This window comes from Odontomachus brunneus, unplaced genomic scaffold (assembly GCF_010583005.1).
Source record: "Odontomachus brunneus isolate Ranch 3 - 2012 unplaced genomic scaffold, Obru_v1 Obru_scaffold_024, whole genome shotgun sequence".
NCBI lineage: Eukaryota > Metazoa > Arthropoda > Insecta > Hymenoptera > Formicidae > Odontomachus > Odontomachus brunneus.
In genome coordinates this window covers 1,117,462-1,139,084 of record NW_022639474.1, presented here as the reverse complement: position 1 = coordinate 1,139,084, position 21,623 = coordinate 1,117,462, and the positions used below count along the sequence as shown (strand labels likewise).

Below are 21,623 nucleotides of genomic sequence, written 5' to 3'. Positions count from 1 at the left end.
GGGGGGGGGGGGGGGGGGGAGAGAGAGAGAGAGAGAGAGAGAGAGAGAGAATTACGCGCGCACATATGTCTAGGACACGCGTTTAAAGGAAGGACGACGTCCGCTCTGTGCGACATCCATTATCGCCGTGGCGTATAATCGTCTGATCCGATCGTCGATTCGAATGGCGCATTATGTCATCGACCGGGAATCCCTCTTGAAGTATTCCCGCCCGGGTCACCCATTAGCCCCGATTCGCGCCCGTAATATCGCGCGCGCTCGGTACGTCGCGCGAATGCACATTCGCGGCGATGTAGCGTCGGTGCAGCCAGTTACAGCCGATGCCGCGCCGAATAATGCGCAGGCCACTCGCCGGACGACCATTAAAAAGTTACGGCGGCGTAAATGAAGACGTATTTCCGCGAGAGAGGGTCCGCGGAGCGGCGACGCGCGCATCGTGTGAATAACGTCCGTTGATGCCGTCGAACGACTCCCGTAAGAAAACTTCCGTGTGCGCGTATAGGAAAGACCGGATGTTCTATATTTCAGAATTCCCAAGTTACAACTTCTGAGGCAACTAATTGTTATGACTGACTGTATAAACACATGATAGAAGCAATCTGCTTCTATGTATTAATGTCCACTATGAACCGTATTTTATTTTGTGATATCCAAAATACGAACAAACAGCAACATAGTCTTCTTGACTTGATGCCAGGCTCGGTTGCCAGGTTTCAGTACACTGAGAAAATTAATATTCTTGTTCTTAGAAAAATCCCCTGAAATAGGCACCAAGTATAAAATATCCTAAACATAAGATTTATTGTTTTGTGAGGAAATTCTCTCCTTGTATAGAGAATTTTTCCTGAAAACAAGAGGAATAAATCTTATGTTCAGAATATTTTACACTTAATGCCTATTTTAGAGGATTTCTCTAAAAACAAGAATATCAATCTTCAGTGTAGTAGCACAAGGTAAAAATGAAAAGGCCACATATAAAATAAGTATTCTGATTGGTAGTTCCAGAGTTTCCGCAAGAGGTCTCCACAGCTTTCCTGCCGACCCTTAATTATGGGCTTTACCTCGTCCGTCCATATGCCCTCTTACAATCATTTCATGATTGGAATTTATTACCAGAAACAGTATATCATATACTTGCAAGAAATTTTATTCTGGCTGGTAACACATCGCCTAATTTTATTCAATCACGATGGAGAATATCAATACAAAATTTCGAGGCTCAAAAATTTACTTTGCTACTACCAAATCAGTTTTTTCTATTTCTTAACCGTAATATTATTCCGACTTTAATGACATTGAGGAAAATATATTGATGTTCCAAAAGGATCATTTCACGATTTTGTACTCGCTACTCCTTTCGAAATAAATACTAAAAAAAGACATATAAGCAACATATCCCTGAAGTCATATAGCGCCGGTCTCCTTTATACAGTCTATCAAGTAAGAGCGTGTGCGGGTTAATTTGTAGAAAAAATTATTTAATACAATTTTCAAATATATGGATATCTTGTATCGATCCGAACAAAGATGCAATTATATTAATAATGCGTCCAGTCACCATCGACGTCGATAATTGCCTGGCATCTTCGAGGCATGCTTTCGACCAAATTGACGGCGTATTCATGCGGTAAGGACCTCCAAATGCGACGAATTTCTCGAGTTAACTGTTTTAAAGTGAATACTTTTCTTCCACGAAGCTTGTGCTTAATGTATGCTCATACATTCTCGATTCGATTTGCGTCGGGCGACTGCGACGGCCAATCAAGTGTAAAGATGCCAGACTGCTCCTTTCACTCGGTGTAGAGCTTGCTGCAGTGTTTGAGATCGTTGTCCTCCTGCAGGATCCAGTTCTCGTTGTTTTTGATGAATCAACGTTCGGCAGTCGGTAATAAAGATTTTTTTTTATATTTCAAGCATTGTCGGAGCATTCAGATTGTAAGTAAACAGATGCAAAGCTCCGAAACCCAATTTTGAAAAGCAGCCTCAAAGATGCACCTTTACTGGGTGTTTAACGATCCGCTGTACCAACCTGTTGGTGGAAGTTGACCAGGCTCGTGGAGCGATAACATATCCCCAAACAGAAGGTTCGTCCGTAAAAATTACATTGCTCCAATCTCGGTCAATATTGTCCTTCGCCCAAGTGAGTCGCTTCGTCACGTGCTTTTCACCAAACAACGGTTTTTTCACTGTACTGCGCCATTTGATATCATGAGCACGGAGATGGGTTTGAATAGCTTCATATGTTATATCTAAATCTTTTTGCTTCAATTTTGTTGCTCCTTGACGCAGTATTAAGCCAGGATTCCGCGAAAACAAGTTCACTATCATTTTATTGGCTTTAGGGGACACTTTGCCTATCGAGCCACGTTCAGGCAAGTCATCGACAGTTTTCGTCTCTTTGTATCACTGAACTCACTTACTCACGAATGATTTCGACTTCCCCATGTATTTAACAGCCGCTGCATAAGACATTTTCGGGCCTTTCGGATGGGAACAGAGTAACACAACCTCGTAGCGCGACGCGTACGCGGCACCACTGAAATATATACTTCCTGGAACGCGCGCTGCCTTTTGAGGCGTGCGATAAGAGAGAGGTTCCTTGTTTCCTCTCTTATCCTTGTTTGGTTCATAGTATAGTCGAGAGTGAGGAGAATGTGATACCAAGTTAAAAGAATGGCAATGACTTAAGCTTATAAACGAAAGTTTAAGATATAAAAAAGATATATATTTTTTCTCATTTATTAGTATTCACTTATCGACTTATTATTAAGAAAAACAAAGCAAAAATGGTTCCTAATTTGGAGATTCAGCTTATGTTTAGAAATCAGCCAACTTAGCTTTTGGTTCAGACTGTACTAGACAAAGACAGAGCGCTATTCTAGACCTACAAGCATGCTCTCTCTCATCCCGCAATGTTCAAGAGGTAGCGCGCGTTCCAGGTAATATATATTTTAGTGCGCGGTATTCATGGCGTTTTACGTGTTTATCTGACAAAACTTCAATGTCAACTGAATCTTTCTTGACAATGCATGAAGAGCAAAAGTTCCCTCTATCCACTCACGAAAGAATTAGGACGATACATTTTACTACGACTGCTAGTTATGCCGCACACGCTCTTACTTGACAGACTATACATTCACTTCCGATGCCCATGAAGGGACGACACGGCCGGGCGTTTAGAGATCTTCGGGACTCTGCAGCCCTTGGTAAATCTGCCTTAAACGGAGCGTCGCGTCGGGCCAGTCGCGTTACGTTCTGAGCAATGCGTCGGATTCTCTCAGTCAGACGCAACGTGAAGGACGGAGCCGGAGGACGGGCGATTCAAAGGCGAGCAAATTAAGATCGCGCGACTGATTCGGATAACCGAGTTGTAACTTCGCGAGTGGGTGGAGCGGACGAACGAATGAATGGGAGGTTAAGGACGGATCAATGAGGGCAAAGGGACAGCACACGATTGCGGCGCGGGGAGGGAGGAGGGAAGGGGGGAAGAGACAGGGGATTAATTGAAATCCCGCGACGACGCCGTCGGGTCAGCGATTCCGCTCCCGTGGCGTACGAAACTTCGCTGGCTTACACGGGAGCGTGCCTCCGCGCGGTGTGTCTGCGAGGCCACGCTCCCCGTACATACCGTAGGATCGGAACTTGGGCCGCGCGGATACCGTGAAATAAGACTGATTTAGAGTTCACGACATCGATAGCTTAACCGTAACTTAGCCCCTGCTATCGATTATCGTTTGTCTCTGGTCCCGGCCAGGTCAATTAGTTCACGACAACAATAAGTTCTTCTCTACGAACCATCGCGACGCTCGCATAAATTTTTAATAATGTGACATACACACGTCGGCAGGAGCTTGGCGCAAGCCGAGCCCCCGCTAAGTGCCGGGGGACACGCAATCGGCGAAAGAAACTCGTAAATATGAGAAGATTGCGCGGGTCCTCCGAAATAAGAGCAGGAATTTGTAGGAAATTTATGGAGGGAGATGTCGCGCGCTTGTGTGTCGGATCTTTCGGGGAGGGCCTTTTCGCGTTTCTCGGAAATATGTCGGTTCCTACGCGGGACCGGCGCGTCACAGCAGCGCTGGTAACGATATTAATGTGTTATCGATCAGCATAGTTGTTCGAATTTCTGCTCCGAAAAGGAAAAGTGGCAATCCCACTAAACGACGAGAGAACGATGGGAGCGACCTAAGCGATGAGATGTTTGCTTCAGCAACTTGTCGGAGGAGTTGTCCAACGGGGGAAATTGATGACGCCGGCCCACCCCGGGGCCGGGCTGCTCAGAACGTAAGATAATAATGCGGTGCAAAAGTTCCGTTGATGTGTGCAACAATATATTTCGCGCGACCCCCCTGACGTCCGTTCATGATGCGACGTTTAAAAACTCGGCGCGGCCCGCCCCCGCGGGATTCCATCGATCACGGGAGCGGACTTCTCCGCGGAGAAAATAATCCTATTTGCGCGAACGCGGCGGAATTCGAGAGAGTCCGTCGATCGCCTCCGTTCATCAATTCGCTTCCTCGACGAGAAGGGGCTTCTTCCGCGTTCCAAGTTCTCCCGAGAATTATCGCTTCTCCCGCCACTCGCGGCCAAGAGAACGCCGCGCAGTCAACAGACAGAAAAACAGAGGCAGCCAGAGAGCCGGATGAAATACGAGCCGGGCCGCTGATATGCCGCGAAAAACCGCGAATCCGTCGGAAGATTCGCTTCAGCGCGGGCCAACGACCAATCAGCGAGTCGGGCGGCGCGGCGGGGGTGCGAGCGCGGGAATCGCGGAGGCCATCCGTCTTGTCGTCGCCACGGGCATTATCATATTTCCCAGACAGCATCACGGTCGCGACCACCAGCCCCCGCCGGAGATGCCGCCGTCCGCCCCCGGGCCGATCCCTGTCGGGCGATGCCTCACGCACGAGCGACGACGCGCCCGTTTAAACGGATAAATCTCCTTGGAACCAATTTCGCGGAGGTTTCATTTGCATCGGTCTCAAGGAGCATCGACGGGATCCGACTTGACCCCCCGTCGCGCGCGAGAGCTTTCGTAAACAAGTCTCGCGTCGCTTCTTATCCGGCGCGCTGTAACGGCGAACTCGTTAAAAGTTAACCCCCGCCCCGCTCGATTGAGATAACCGAGCGTCGATTCCGCGGCCGGGGGATTCGGCGGCCGGCAGATTCGAATTCGATATCGATTATCGCCGCCGCTATTATCGCAAGGAGCTCGTCTTCGCGATCGGCAAACAGACGAGACACGGCTCAACAACTCCGCCACGCGATACGAATCGTTGATTGCGCGTTACTTGACGTTCGCCCGCGATGTTTGTTCCAAACAAGTGGCCGATCAATATTCAGGGAATGAAAACACCGGCGACATTTAACGTACGTCTTTTTCATCGACGGCCGCTATTTCTTTCTCGCTCGCATAGAAATTTTCCAAGATCTCAGACGCGCCACAGATTCCGTTTAGAATGATCAAATTTGCTCCAAAATTTATCATCTCGCTACGATAACAATTGCAAATTCCATTCTTATCCCAGATATGGATTCTCTCTCTAAAGTCGAGATAGAAGTACTATGGAAATACGCGCTTTTTTTCAGTCGGTAATATCGAAGTATACCTTTGTGGTGTCAAAAGAAAGAACGGGAAATTTCATTTTTATCTCAACTACTGCATTCGACAGAGTAGAATATGAAAAGATAAAATATTTTTAAGACATTTTGAGCATTTTACTGAATATAATGAAATTATTTGAAAAGTCAATATGTTTCACCTCATTCTAACGTAAAATGAAGACCAGAGAAAATATTGGAAAAATTCTAGGTTTCTGCGCTTACAGTGAGAAAAAGAAACGGTTGATTTAATCAAAATCATAGTGACTTTTACCTCCAGCCATATTTTTTTAGTAAAACGGTAGAGTAACGTGCATACAAGATTATTATGATTAATTTTATAGTGATATTTCATAAAAAAGTGGTTTCCTTGATCATAATCTATAGTAATTATTTCTTTATATGATTATAGTTATACAAATACCAAACACTTTTTTCTCATTGTACGTAGAATCGCATGTTTGGAGACATTACATTTCTGACCGGAACCTACAATTATTTTGGCAAATCGGGCTGCATCTCAATTAGATCTCAAGAAACTTTTTACGCAAGTCTCTTCTATCCCGTGGATCGAACGGTAGTAGGCGAGTAGTTTTCTGCAGTGCCGATGGATTTCATGGATCACGAAATTATGAAAATTCAAGATTTACACGAGGTGCGAGATGAGGAGCACCGGCGCGCCAGTTGACGCTCCACTCAAAAGATCCGCATAGCTCACTGCCGCGCGCGCGCTCGTAGGAATAACGTGGAAGGTAATTTAGGATCTGTCAAGACGGAATCCCACTTAGCAATGGGATTCCGGCTGAGAGGGAATATAGATTGGGCTTAAAACAGGATACCGTTGCAGCTTGTTCCGCAGCCGGATAAGGGAGAAGGCCCGCCACGGGCGAGACGGAAGGACCGGTAGCGCGACTCGCGATTCCACTCACGGAGAGGCCTTGAGAAAACGAGACTGGATCCCTCTATTTACGCTCTCTCGCAACTTTTATCACCGCGGATATAGAGCGCACAGGAACCCGTTGCCACTCTCGACCCCTCCCTCCCTCTCATCCTTCTCATCGCCGCGTGGACTTTCTCGCAAAGCCGTTTCGGAGGGTAATAATCATAATTCGCCGGCTATTGTTTCGCAGATAATTAAGTTCTTGCTTGGAACGCGTCTTCGGCCAGCGGTGTTCCTCTAGTGTGCCACGCCGGCGTCTTCGCCAATCCGGAGAAAAACCATTCCGAGGCGTCGTTCTCGTTCGAGCGAGCCGGTCCTGCTCGTAGGTGGGTATTAGGAGACCCCTAGCAAATACGATCGCAGCCTCTCCTTCCCTCCTTCCGTCTCTCTCCTTCTCCCCTCTCTCTCTTTCTCTCTCTCTCCGGGGAATTATAGTATCGCACGGCAAAACTGTACCGGGTATCGATTCCGTCTCGCTCGGCGTTGCCGTTGATTTGTGAGCGAAACCGTGAGCCAAACGTTTCTTTATGTAGCGACTTACGGGAGCTGTATCGGCGAAACGTCTTCGCCAATATTCACGACGCGTCGCGAATTAGGGTGATTTTTTGGATAACTCTAAGTGGAATCTCGATACGCTTGCTGGCAATACAAAACGATGCAAATATGATTGTCGCCAGTGAAATATCCCTTACTGGAAAAAAGCTAAATAACCAGACATAAAAGTATACTTCAGTCAAAATTTCAAGCTTTTCAATCTGTACTTTCTGATACTTATATATTTTAAAGAACAGCGTTATATTTAATGACAACTGAAGTCCTTAACGCATGTAAATAATAGAGAAATGCCGCTTGAAGGTTTGAAAGAGGACTTCGTGGCAAAGCTGACAGGATAAATAGAGTTAGAAAAAGGTCGATATACGCTTAAGAGTATCAAAGTAGTTGTTAAATAGAACATTGAGGTCGAAAGTTCGACTCTCGAATAACCACTGGACAAAAGAACACTGCAAAAGAAAGAAGGAACGATAGATGAATTTCGGAAGAAAGCCAACTATTTATCCGAGAGCGTTGTTCTCAGCGAAACGATCGTTAATGAAGCCATCTCGATTTCTTATTTGACTCTCATTAATTTATCATTATCTCTGGCGCAAGTTTTTCAATTGCCAGCCAGTTTGTCCGCCATTTTATTCTGTCAACTCGTCGTCCAGCAAGTGAAAATAATCTCGCAATATCATATGGGAATATTAAAAAAAAAAAAAAAAAAAACACTTTGCAAAGTGACACGTGACAGCTAAGAGACATGCAGCTGCATATAAATACTGGACTGAAAATCTATATACGGCGCTGCGCCGAACGGATGTGTTAGAAGCATTCGGCAAACAGTTGAATTATACATCCCGCGGAATACAAATTGTCGCGTAAGGTCGAGCGATGTTTGCGAAACTTGTAAAAATTGCATAAAAGATTTTGACATCCGGTCAACATCGCCACGGAGGGAAAACTAATTCGATTTTTTAGTTTTTCGCCGTGTGTTCGACAAACACGACCGTCGCAAATGTCCCGTGAAAAAAGCTGTCCCGCGGATCCGCCTCTGGCCGAGCTTCGTATTATAATCGCTTAGCAGAACCGACCACAAAATGCCGGAATTGCAGAGGTAGTCTCAAACGCCGGCGTAGAATTTACTTGTTATCCCCGCGCCGAAAATTCGCCGCATCGATCACGGGGACGCGGCCGAGGCGGCGAGAGAGCGCTTTCGCGCCCCGGTATCGCGACGCGACAGTGGAAGATTCCATCAAGTTTTCAACTGCAGTGGTAGCGGCGAAAACCTCGTCGACACGGGCGGCCGGTACATGGCCGAGGCTGGCTACTCGCCACACGTACACTCCTCCGTCACGCTGTTCCCGCTCCCCCCGCCCTGGATAAATTACGCTAGATATCTGCATACAAAACGGCCCGGGAAAATTAAAAACACAAACAGCGAGCGCGGGGAGAAACACCCCGGCCCATCTCGCCCGCCCCCTCGCCCTTTTCGCGTCTCGCGTTTCCCGTACACTGCACTTCTCTCGTGCGTGCAGGCGAGCGAGCTTTCTCTCTGGCTCTCTGCCGGTCCTCTCCCTTCTCTCCTTCTCCTCCCCCGCGAGCATCGAGCATATACCGGCCGCCGCTTTCCCCGAAGCGGTAGCGACGCTATCGCATTATAGCGCCGGGCCACCAATCTTGTAAATTGCCCTCCGCTGAGAGTGGAAATCATAAGTTTTCCGGTAATCAAATGATTCATCGCGCCGCCCTGCCAGACGGACCCGCGACGACGTTGTTGCGCAGCGAGACACCTCGATTGCGAGACTCGCGAGTCTCGCCCTGCACCCTTCGCGATCTTCCGTTCGTCTATCCATCGCACCAACGAACGAGGTTCGTCCTATCGAATATCGGCTCCGGATTTGGATAACTTTCTGACATTACTTTCGAACATTACGAATGTATATATCTCAGCTAACGAATCTAATTAACGCCAATCGATGCAAATCGTCTCTTTTATTTATCTCGAGCGATCCGACGTTTCCCGCGGGAGAGAATTCTGACCGAGAAAGAAATTCATATTCCGCAAGTGCATAATCGCTTATTAATATGACTTATTCAGTTGACGTATTATTAGTGTGGTATTTGTAAAAGATTGCTCAAAAAGATATAATCTCATTCTTTGCAAAATCTTTTTATGTATAACCTTGAAAAAAAGACTAATTTCTTCTAAAATCAAAGGGAAGATATTCTAATATAGAAAAAAGATTTCTAGTTGTGAGATGATATTTCCTGTAATACCATATTTTGCACGGGAAGAATTTTAGCGTAAAAATTACCACAGAATCCTCTAACCGAGGAATAGATCGACATTCTGCAGTCATCATTCTTTCATTTTATATGTACTATTTATATTTTAGGAACTGAAATGTATTATGGAATGTACTATTGAAACACTTATTATGTTTCCAAGAAAAGAAATTATAATATATTCCTTAGCGAGATAGGTCTTGACAGTCTACTGATAAATCTATTCTTAGACTATTGAAAATAATCAAATTGAAAAGAATTTATATAAAAGAAAAATTATAATATTCTCCCCATACAATAAAAAATATTCTTTTTCTATGGAATGGGCTATTAATCAGAAATCTCTATTATTCCAACATTTTTCCTTTTCAATGAAAGAAAAATGTTTACTCGAAGCAGAATGCTCTCTCTCACTAGAAAAAAATTATATTAAGAGCAAGGCTTGTATTCCAGATAAAAAACAATATTCCTCAAAGAATATTATGCCTAGAATATGTTTCTTTTGATGGTAGAAGAATCATCTTGAGGATTTCGCTAAAAATGAGATTATATCTTTTTTCGGATGATAGAGAGTAAAGGGAGAGAGAGGGGAGAGAGAGAGAGAGAGAAAGAGAGAGAGAGAGAGAGAGAGAGAGAGAACGAACATTGATTCTTTCTTCCTTACACAGGACATTCCGAAAGTAAAAGAAAGTACGTACAATCCGGGTCAGAGGTAATACCGCGAATGGCAAGTTTTCGTGCACGCTTTGCGTTCGAATTAAGAAGAGGAAGGCGAGAGCGCACCGACTGCGCTTCCGCGCGTTTTCGCTTGAGCGGCGCGTACAAGAAGCGCGGTCCCTTTGATTTATCGGCCACAAATCACACGGGCCAGAGAAAGCGCTTGATTTTTATTGGCCGCAGTTACTTCCAATACATCATTCGTAGTACCCGCCGTTGCCACCCTCGTAGATCGGCGCGCTCTCCTCGGGCCATTGCCTTCCCCGCGACGACGAGCTCGCTCGATTCCTGGCTTCTCGAAGGTCGCGATAATCTCGTCTCTCGCGAAAGGAACCGCCACGGAAATCCATGCGCGATTTCGCGGTAATCGATGTAAGCACCGTCGTGCAGAGTCGAGAATCGTAGCCGAAATCGCTGAAGTTGTCGGCCAATTTGAACGCGCGCGGCTCATCGCGCTTATTCGCCGATTAATAATCGATTACGACCGCGGGAGTATTTAACGTGAGTTTTCATTAACCGGTGATTTATAACGTATCCCGCTGACGGTTTATGGCAGGGCGCATGTAATACCACGCCGATTGCAACGGGTAGCACTCTTCAGAGATTAATTTTGCGTGAACGCGGCTACGCGCAGCGAACGCGGAACGCCGTGTAGTTATTGATCGGGCATTAGTAGGGTAATGATTAATTGATGATTATAATTGCATTAAGTACCGCTCGCGGTAACAGTAGAAATTGCATTAATTATTCCAAGTACTTGGTCGAAATAATTACATGGTCGCTGGCGCCGATGATTCGTTCCCTCTTCACATAGAATTGTATCGGCAAGGATATTATTAGATGCACATTCAACGACTCCGGAAACCGAAATACATCTTCCCACGCAGCCATAAATACGTCCACGTGACGGTATCGGCGTCACTATTGTTGCGATTGAATGCATGCCGCGTTCAGCAAATCGCCGAGGAGGTTTATTCGCGTAATAGATGACATGCTGGCGGATGACAAACTTAAGGTATTCGCTATATTAATCAAAACTCTCATGCCTCTGTGCGCCTGATATAGGTACGAGTAGGATAATTTTAAATCCTTTTGACATTACGCACACAAAGATGATACGAATACTCAACATTGAAAGGAAAAGATGGTTCATCTAACTAAAATTACAGTTATTTTTTAATTCAACCATATTTTTTTCTTCTTGTCCTACATGCATATAAGATTACTGTCATTAACATTATAATAGAATTTAATGAAAACATAGTTTATTCGACTATAATTTGTAGTAATTATTTTTCTATGCAGCTATATAATTACAAATACCAAACATTTCTCTCTCGGTAAATGATCTGCTGACTGTATATAACTACCAAATATTATTTCAAATATCAAAATTAGAAATCTCCAATTTGATATATGTAGAGGAATATTATTCAAAAAGTATAATCTTATTTTTTGCGGGAATCCTCTTATGCATGGCCTCAAAAGGAGACCATATAGAAAATATATTTACCCCTATATATAAGATATATATTTCCTTTTAGAACCAAAAAAGAAAAGTATTCTAATACCTAATAAAAGAAACTCAGTCGCTAAGTGCTATTTTCTGATCCAATATTCTAAACGAAAATTCTCACTGATTCTAACTCTTTTCCTTTTGAATCACAAGAGGAATATATTTATATGTTCAAGAGGAATATGTTTTAAGGCAGTTCTTACTATAAGGTATTACCAGAAGAAATTTCTATCAAAAACAAGACTTGTACCGTAGAAAAACAAATTTCTTTTCACTTTAAGGATTTCATACTCAGAATGTTTTCCTCTTGGTTTCAGAAAAATTCTCTTGAGGCTTTAAATAAGAAGATTCTCATTAAAGATAAGATTATATTTTTTTTAGGTAATAAATTAATTTTTTAGGTCAAAAACTTGCAATTGCACAATGCACGTTTCTTTGGCCAGGTTTGAACGAGCAGGAAAAAAATAATTTCACGCACTAAATATCTTGGAATGGAATCTCTCGTTAAAACGAGCAAAGAGTGATATATTTTCACTCGTGACGATAATGAAAAAATGCTACTATTGAAAATTTCAAGAGTGAATGTTTCACTCATGCTTGGAGTGGAATCCGACTCCGTACAAGCGAATATTTCAATCGATTGGAGTGCATATATTCCTGCGACGATGGAGCGGATAGATCAGATTCACCCTTTAATTTCGGATGAAAGTATTCACTCGACGATTCGAAGGGGGAGAATTTAATCCGTGCGAGTGAAAAATCATACGAATTCGAGCGAACTCGAATTGGTCGCTTTGCTTTTCGAGTGAAACTACACTTCAAGAAACTTTAAGAGTAAACGAGTTCGTGCGCCACCAGCGGAGAGTATTAATTACATTCGTGCAGAATGCATCGCGCGAGAGAGTCCCACAAAAATACCGTGTCCTCATTCAAATGTGAATCCTGCGCTCCCCTTTCCCTTTTCGTTATTCTATCCGCGGTCATAGACGACGAGGAAGGCCGGGACTAAACCTCCGCGCAGTCTGTCCAATGAGGACGCATCGCTGAAGTATTCATGCGTCATAGAATTAACCCGGGGTATCTCGAGCTACGGGACTTAATTTAAAGTCAGACGGCGTAGAGAAAGCTCATAAATACGTGACCGACGCTCACATACCCTCGAACACAGGCGGCCACGTGCCGTGTGCGATGAACGGGCCACACAAGCGCAAGCGCGCATATTTCTGCACCCTTGGCGATACTGTAGGAGCGAATAGCGTAAAGACAGCCTAGGGAATTTTCAATCGACCTTACCCGTTTCCGGACAAGACCAGCTTACGCGCGAAACCTTCGAATTTCTCAGCCCTTTCAGCTCTGTACGATTCTTTCCATTTTTCGCGGAGAACAACACGATATATCGCACGAATGACAAAAGTTATCACGTGCGAGCAAATTCGTTCTGTTCAATTAGAAATATACAGACGCATAACATACAAAACCATGTGTAAAGGTAGTGTACGAGGAATCCTGGCATTTTGCAAGCAACTACATGTGAAATTTTGAAATGTTAAAAAAAGAAGATTGACGAATTGGAGAAGAGATTGGAAAATAGTGCGCAACGTTTTGTGGGACGAGCTCTGTTAGGCCGAGAGTACACAGAAAAACGTAAGCAATAAAATTTAAGCAATAAAAAGATTGGCAACCATAGTCGACGGTTACGGTTGAAAAATAATCGATTGTGATCGATCAATTTTCTTACTGCTTACGTTTTACTGTTTAAGTTTTTTTGTATACTTGGGCGCGTAATCTTATCGAAAATTACTGAAACACGTTTTTTAGTAACAACGTGCACGACACGCTCGCAACACTTCGAAAAACAATTGTCTCCGCGTTGATTCTTACTCAGCCTTCAGCTGTCAACCGATATTCATCCGTGTTAAAAGATAATCGCGTTTCAATCATTTTTATGAGATCTTGCGTTTATGGAGTCCTTCCCACACAATATCGCGCGCTCAATTCGTCAACCTTTTTCATTAATATCTCGAAATTTCACGTGTTGGTTTGTAAAATGCCAAAGATTATAGTGTTCAGGTTGACGCACTCTACTATCACACGTGATTTTATATGTCTTGCGTCAAGCACTCTGTACAATTGCATAACACACGTGTATTCGGTGCGTGGAATTGTAAGTGGTCGTAAAGCAAGAAGAGACAGACTCAATAGAGAACCTGTTCATTCAATCAATTGCGAATGCGTGATTAATTTACAACAGATCCACGTTCGTGCGTGACTCTGTTTCAGTCGAAAACATTCCGATCGCGTATCTTCTGTAATTTAGCGCGCTTCTCTTCGCGAATATACCCCCATGTATAAATGAATATCGATATGCTCTTATCGACAAAGCGCGCACGGGCTTTATAGGCGGAAAATTAACTTGCCTTCTAAGATTAACGAGAAAAGTTTCGTATTAGTTAGATCGCAATCTACTCGCGGGTACAAAGTTCCATGCATGTGCATTTATGAGAGTGATATCGTGAACACGTCCGGCACGGCAACAAGCGATACCGCGCCAGCAACCCCGTCCGCCACCTTCGCCGCCGCCGCCAACGCCGCCGCCGAGAGGCGCGCACGTTGCATCGTGGGTGCGGAATAAGGGACGGTGTTTTATAGCGCCTCCCATTACAATCCGTCTTTTATATCAATTTCATTTCCTTAAAAGTATTTTTACTGGCGAGGCAGGCCGCGCCGCCGTGATCACGAGCGCCATTCGTAAAACCGAATACGACTCCCAATGTGGCCAGCGGACTTTAATGCCGGCGACGGCGCCGCTATGATCGACGACGTTTTACTTACACCGTCTTGTCTGACCAGCTAAGAGAGCCCGCCGCAAATTTACGTTGCTCACGACTGTGACGTATAAATCTCGTGATTCATGAGATCAACGATACATGAGATTTCAGTTTTACGTCGCGTTTTACGGAACCGCGCAATTTTAATCTGCGAATTATCCCGAGCGCAAACGTTTCCGGACAGAGCTGCTCATACATCAGAAACTAATCGGTTTTTCCTATCTACGTTTCACCAGACAGTAACTGTTAAATGATTGAGTAAGAAAATCATGTTGAGATTAAAAATTAGTTAATTATAGGTCACTCAAATTCCTAATAGATGGTCTTAAAAAATTATTTTCTGCAACAGAATTAGCTAGAAGGTAGCCGGGCCAAACAGATTGTCTAATCAAAACTCACAATATTCTAGTTCTTACTTTCTAACCAAAACTGAGAAAAAATATTTGAAAATTTATTAGTAAAATACCAAAGTTTATTTCTATGAAATAACATGTATTTTTGTGAAACACTGTGTATTTCTATGAAATAAATTTTACATCACACAAATAAATTTTCGAATTTTTTGTCAGTGTAGATATTGATATCGGGACAAATTAATTAGTAAATAATAGTTTGTGTCTATTTAAAACTGAAAATATTCTGGCAAATATTTTTTAGACATTCATTGCAATAAAGTTGGATACTGTTAATGCTACAGTTTTTGTTTTTATTAACATTTTTTATGAACTGTTATAGTAAACGTCACACACACACATGCACACACCACACACACACACACACACACACACACACACACACACACACACACACAACATACACACACAAAACATGGAAATGGAAAAAAATATAAATATATAAAAAGAGCTAAAAAATACATGTATTTTTATATAAATTCCAGTGTACAGAAATATTTAATGTTTTCGCGAGTAGTTGTGAATAAAATAGATATTTTTAAAAGCTAATACAACGTTGAATATTTCGATCATTTTTCGATCTTCTCTAATATCTAATCTTTATCGAAATTTAGTTGTCGATTATAAATTTGACATATTTCTATTAAGAATAGATAATTCCATCGAATAGGATCAGAAAACAATCGGAACGTTTAGTGTTCTGTTAACAATTAGCAAGAAAATGAGAGTTAAATATTAGAATAAGAACTGATTAGGATTTGGTTAAGAATTGATAATAATTATCTATAAATTGTCTAATTTCAAGGCATAGTTACTATCGACAAAAGTCGACTAAACCGAGTAGGATCCAGACAGCAATATTGAACACTAACCAAGATTTCTTGTTAGTTACTGACTATATTTCAGCTTACTTTCGGGATATCAAGAGATCAAACGAGCAGTAGAGTGCGAAGTAATCGCGGGACGTTTTGTCATCCATTGTCGGGAGACAATATCAAGCGACCTCCCAGATATCGACTGTGTGACGCACGGCGCGTAACGAGCCAGTAATCATAGCTGGTCACTTCGATATGCCCGTCATAACCAGCTGTGTGCAGTCTCCTTTTATAGTTAACGCGTATGTAACTTGGCAACTGGGAAGCAATCACACACGGCACATCCTGCTGGTCCGACAACGCGGCAATGTTTCTGAATCGTAGCGCGCACTTCCGCTTGCAAATGCCGCGGCGGAATCCAGCGGGCTCGATAATTCTCCAGGCAACACGGACAATCAAATCCTGGGGACACGATCGCTAACACGTGTGAGTATATTAGTGCGACCCTCCCGCGCCCTCGCTGCCCTCCTCCAGCGCCCTGACCGTCGCATCCAGAATACATGTGGCGCGTATCTGCATACCTACCTCACCAATTACCATTCCCAGTATCTGTGCAGGACCGGCGAACGTTTCACGCTGCGCGCGGGATCATATCGGACCCGTTGTTAAATTATACAAGACCGCGCGCGCTCGAATCACCCTTCCTCTCTCTCTCTCTCTCTCTCTCTCTCTTTTCTCTCTCTTTTTTTCCCGGAAAAAGGAACTTCCGCCGACGGTCTTTTGAAAATGAGAAGCCATTGTGCGCACGTTTAAAGACCCATTACGTAGCGCGCACGAATCCGAGAATGTCCGACTTCAAATTCACGTGCACGCGAGCACGCGCGCGCGCGCGCACTCGGCAGGCAGGTAGGAATACGCGCGCGCGCGCGCTCGCGCCGGGCCATTCATTCGCGGCGAATCGGAACTGCCGCTCAGCCATGCGGCACGAAATGAAAGATCGCGCAAAGTAAGGAATCGCGACTATAGCGTAGCGAGCGTATAATCCGTTTCCCTTAATCCGCCTTGTCGCTATTTATAATTCAGAGCGTAATTTCCCTCCGCGCTCTCGCCCGCGCTGCGAGAGATCCGGCCAGGTCCGCACCAGAGCACATCTCCGCGCGAACATCGAATTCGCGTATAATCCCGGCGAATCTTTCGAAGCGTATGAAATTCTAACGAACTCTCATCCTGTTGCGCGCGCGCGCGCACGTGTGTAACGGAATATATAATTATATATATATATATATATATATATATATATATATATATATATATATACTGCACACGGGGAGACTTACTTATGAAGACCCTCACGTATGAATACGCTGATTAGCGGCACGGGGTAAGGGCAGAGGGCAAAAGCGCGCGGGAACCACGCATTGTAAGTCACTGTATCGCACTTTCGTCGTCGCTCTTTCGTTCAAGTCCGTTTCAGTTCCACCCGATCCCGCGGCTCCTCGCGCTTTTACGGCCGCAGCAGCGAAATATCGGTGTAGGATTCACGATTTCGCCGTGCTCAAAAATCGCGACGGTCGAAATGGGTCACGATTCAATGTAACGAAGAAAACGAAGGAAAAAGGAAAGAGAGAGAATGACAAAAGCGACGCGGTGTGATGTACGACGAGCGAATCACGATAACCCGTAGTGCTCCAGAAATGAAACCGTGATATCTATCGGGCCAAATTGATGGATTAGCATAAAGAACGGCGCGTGATATACGCCTGAAATATATTTCCCGATATTGCCACGCCAGAGGTCTCGACATTAGCATAAGCTCGTAAATACTTTCCGCTCGATGCAATATTTTTTTTTTCGCCTTACCACCTCCTCTCGATATATTCGGCGCGTTAATGTCAGGCACAACGGCGGCGCCGCCAGTCCCGATATATTAACTGTTTTTGTATAGAGTATGAAGACTGAGATATGTGAGGTTGATAAAACGCGTACTTATCCGGGGATGGAGATATATTATGCGATCGAGGTCCCTTTGACCCGTTTCGCCGCGCAGAATGTTCGGCAAGGTTCTATCCAACTTTACGGCGGCGGTACGGGGCATCGGAAATCGACGCATCGATCTCGTAGGGTGGAGAAACTGGACGGGGGTAAATTGTGGGTCAAAGGTTGGGGTTAGTCTCGACGCGTCAGCACTTTAGCCCTCGTTAATGACGTCATTTACCAGTCTCGGGGCGCGCTAAGCCGAGCGTGAACGCGCAACGAAAGAAGGAATGGACGATTGACTAGTAAAATCCGGCTCCTCGCGATTTTGCGAGTACACGAGTAGTCGAAGCCTGCTCTGCCTCTCTCTCTCTCTCTCTCTCTCTTTGGCTCTCTACTTTTCCCTTGCTCTCCCCCTTCACCTATCTCCCATGACGGTATTTTCTACGATACCCGTTGAATATTAACGCGGCGAGGTCGATACAACACACGTTATATGACGTTATGTTATGAATACAAAATTAAAATGGTAAAACGGCCAGGTTAGCTTGACAATATTTAAAATTTAAAGCGCCGCTTTCACGAATTATGTATTTCAAATAGGTGGAAAACGTCAGTGTATGCGGCTTAATTCGTGAATAATTAAGTCGGAAATTAAAACCCCGATTATCTCCCCTCAGTCGGCGAAACTGTCGGATCAGTATTCAATTTTTGCTCCGCGGGAGCGCTCACTCTCGCGTGAAATATTAAACCGTTCTATTTTGACATCGCGTTACAGTCCGCGCGACTGATTTTCTTACGAGTGACGTGCCGCGCCGCGCGCGTACCACCGATCTGTTATCATCTATTCACGTTGTTACGAGTAGTAGAACTCTATACCGAGCCGGGCGGAATTGATTAGCCTCACGTATCGATTATCGATATGGCTTCTCGATTTTTTAGTAACCGCCGTTGCGCCGCGTTACGAATATCCGAACGCAATTTGAGAAACCGATAGCCCGCGCGACGCCCTAATTCCGATTGGATTTTTACAATTCCTTCGGGTTTCCGCTTGCGCGGTGGCCGCGGCGAGCTCTCACGAAGTCATCCCGGCAGAAAATCGCCGAATCCTACGGGGCGAAATTATCTTTCGGCGATTGCCGTTTACATCGTCCGGCAGCTTCCGTACCATGGAAGTCCATATCATGCCGAGAGGGGTCAGGGTAAGGGGTGGGGTGGGAAGGGGAGCAAGGGAGCCGGGGAGAAGGAGGGGGGATCCATACAGTCCGCGCGCAGAGTCTGTAGGTCCATAGCCGGCTATAGCTTGCCTCTGCAGTTCGCCGGCTATTTCCCATTTGGCAGGCGAGCCAGACCCAGCACTTTTGGTGCCAACCGATAATTGGACGAATCACAGTCATTCGCTTCGCGCGAACTACTCCTCTCTCCGTCCCCCTTCACCCTTTCTGCGTCCTCCCTCTCTCTCTCTCTCTCTTTCTCTCGCTCTCTCTTTGCCTGTCGGCTCTCTCGCCGTCTCATAGTTTTCTCCCTTTCGATCGCTCGCGCTAGACAGTCGATTCTACCCATCGCCACCAGGAGGGAGATCGTTGTAAGGGGAGAAGAGAGGGGGAGCACTTTTCACCCTTCCGGAGAAACGAGGAAGGTTCAATTAAAAAGCACTGTTTCATTAGGCGAAACTTCGTGGGACAATTCATCAATATCGAATTATTTCGGTTTCACAACGCTTTTTCTAGAATCGTTAAGATAGCCGTGAGAGGAATAGACTCGAGCTTTTAATAGACCTCTTTAACCAACAGCTCCCGAGATTTCTTTACTTCGTGCTTTCCCTGCGATGTTTACGTTTGCTATTCGGCATGTAACTTTTGTATACGCGAAGCTGATCATTACTTTGGATTATTGATGTTGATGTGTATATATGTCTGAATATTGTAGACAATATTATAGAAAAAAACATCTTGATTTTCTCAATATTATGTTTCAGCGTATATGTAAACTCTGTACGCTTTCAATCTTGATTGCCAACACATTATATATCGCCCGCGGGGGTGATACATAATAGCCTACGTCCAATATACACGTACACTATTGATTTGTAATACACTGGCAGGGTTAATTATGTCGGACTCCCCTCCACCGCAGCTACCTTCAAGTGCTCGCCCCCGTTTCGGGAAAAAAGCCCCTCTCTCCCTCCCTCTCTCTCTCTTTCTCTCTCTTTTTCTCTCTCACGAGCAACGAATCGAATTTTCGTCCTACATACAGAGTCTCGCGGAGAGATCCGATCTCGCTATCGCACGAATGAGTTTCGATGATTGCGGAAAAAGTGCGCAAAATCGCCATAAAAGCTCGACATTCCATGGAAAAGGACGAGAGTCTCGGTGTTGAACCGCGGCTCTTTGATAATTTATTCGCGGAGGAAACAATGGCGCTTTTTTCTGATACTAATCAGATTGAAGAGATAAAAGTACCAATGCCCCGATACATACGTAATCGCTTATTTCAAAATTAAATTAATCAAGTCAAAATTGAAGCTACGTTAATCTTATAAAAATCTCCAAAAAGCATTGACTAGCAACTATTTATGACTTGTCATCTCATAACTGTAATATCGTTTGTTTAACCATCAGTTAACTTACTTATTAGCCACTGAGAGAAATGAGTGTTATATCACAGACTAATAATGTTGGACACAAATTTACTTAATCTCATGACTAGACACCGACGAGGTTCAGTTTTAACTAAGGTATTTTATAAGTCATGGGGAAGAAAACCGAGATGAATAACGTGTTTCGCGTTCGCGAAAGACAACGCAAGACGCGCGTTAACAGCAAGTCGAAAACCGAGCCGAGTCCGTCGAGGTCGCCGAGTAGGCTTTCGCTAAAACCCGCCAGTTTGCTTTAGAGGCAATCACAAATTCACAGAGCATTAACCTCGCGTTCGGGAGCAATAGGGTACGATAGGGTGGAGAACGCGAAGGGCGGCGGAAGGTGGGGAAGATGGGTAAACGGGGGAGGAGGAGGGGGGGTACACGGTGGTGGCGTTACGGGAAGTATGCGCTATCTGCAGGATCCATGCTATTTGCGTAAAGTGGCCTAACCTACCCCCATTGCCGCCGTCCCCTCCAGCCTCGATTCCGCGGTAACCACCTACGTTTAGACGGCCTAGAGGGTAATACATTGTTTGCTCTTCGTTCGCTAAACTAAACCGCATTCGGAATTAATTGCACGTTAGGAGGCCGCGAGATAATTAAAGCCGCCCCGATTGCCTGCCTCCCTTGCCCCCGATACGTCGTTAGGAAACGCCGCCGTTGGACATCTTTGTAGTTACGCGTTAAGGCCTATATATAGATGGATGAATTTTGGTGTACGACAATATTATACGGCTCTGTTTTCATATTCATGAGCCCGTAGGTCGTCGGTTAATTTTCCCCATACTCTGCGCGACTTCAGCTCCGTTTTTTACCGCTCCACGAAGTTACCCGCCCTAATGTCGTCCAGTCTTATTTTGCCGAGGCGCAAATTAAGCTCATATCGGACACATTTGATTTCTCGTGTGAAAAGAATACTGTGCCTAATGTTACACGGTTTTGGCACACTGAGAGAAAAAAATGGTTGATCGAACTAAAATTACAATTATTTTTAGTCTCAACCATATTTTTTATTGTAAAATGTCATGTTATAACATGCATATAAAGTTATTATCACTAACATTATAGTAGAATTCAATAAAAAAATTATTTTCTCGACCATAATTTATAGTAATTATTTCTCTGCACGATTATAGTTGCAAATATATCAAACATTTTTTTTTCAGTGTGGAAACAAATAAAATAAGAGCATCAATATTTGGGTACTAATAACACTGGTACCTAATTCTGGTCATTTTCATTGTTATGGTTTTTATGTATGAATAATAATTTAAATTTTCTAAGAAAATATATAATATGCAACACAGAATATATGTGTATATATATGTGAATATATATATATATGTATATATATA

The 21,623-nt window shown here is 44.2% G+C and overlaps 1 protein-coding gene across 1 annotated transcript in view; it reads right to left on the bottom strand.

The window, feature by feature from the left end:
• LOC116842356 (CUGBP Elav-like family member 3) overlaps positions 1-21,623 on the bottom strand; it is a 332,691-nt gene that overhangs the window by 308,165 nt on the left and 2,903 nt on the right. The gene's annotated exons all lie outside the window — the stretch shown is intronic.